This window comes from Primulina huaijiensis, unplaced genomic scaffold, assembly GCF_012295235.1.
Source record: "Primulina huaijiensis isolate GDHJ02 unplaced genomic scaffold, ASM1229523v2 scaffold79, whole genome shotgun sequence".
In the NCBI taxonomy this organism is placed as follows: domain Eukaryota; kingdom Viridiplantae; phylum Streptophyta; class Magnoliopsida; order Lamiales; family Gesneriaceae; genus Primulina; species Primulina huaijiensis.
In genome coordinates, this window is record NW_027361231.1 from 1 (window position 1) to 496 (window position 496).

General features: G+C 46.2%; 1 pseudogene; it reads left to right on the forward strand.

Moving 5' to 3' along the window:
* The first annotated feature begins 311 nt into the window (after nt 1–311).
* LOC140970571 (5S ribosomal RNA) lies at nt 312–415 on the forward strand (annotated as a pseudogene).
* Nucleotides 416–496: the final 81 nt, after the last annotated feature.

Genomic DNA, 496 nt, shown 5'->3' on the forward strand with positions numbered 1-496 from the left:
TCTACTAATTTTTTTCTTTATATTATATTTTCTCGAAACATTCGGTGATTTTTGTCGTTGTGATCCGGTTCTATACGAAAGGGCGTGCAGATCACTCCGGAGACAATTATTTCTACAGTTTTAGTCATAATTCACGTAAACGGTCGCGACACGAGGACTTCCCAGGGAGGTCAACCATCCTAGTGCTGCCCTCGCGCATGCACGCTTAACTTCGGGGTTCTGATGGGGCGAGAGCAGTGCCGCGCGTTGTCTCTCTCCTCCTGGTCCACACGTGCTCGAGGGATATATGAATAAACAACCCAATAGTTGTCGGGTGCGATCATACCAGCACTAATGCACCGGATCCCATCAGAACTCCGAAGTTAAGCGTGCTTGGGCGAGGGTGACCCCCTGGGAAGTCCTCGTGTTGCACCCTTTTTTCGTTTTTTTCTATTTTTGATTCTTTTTTTCATTTTTACAGATGATTTTTTGTTCCAATCATCTCGATCTCGATCGG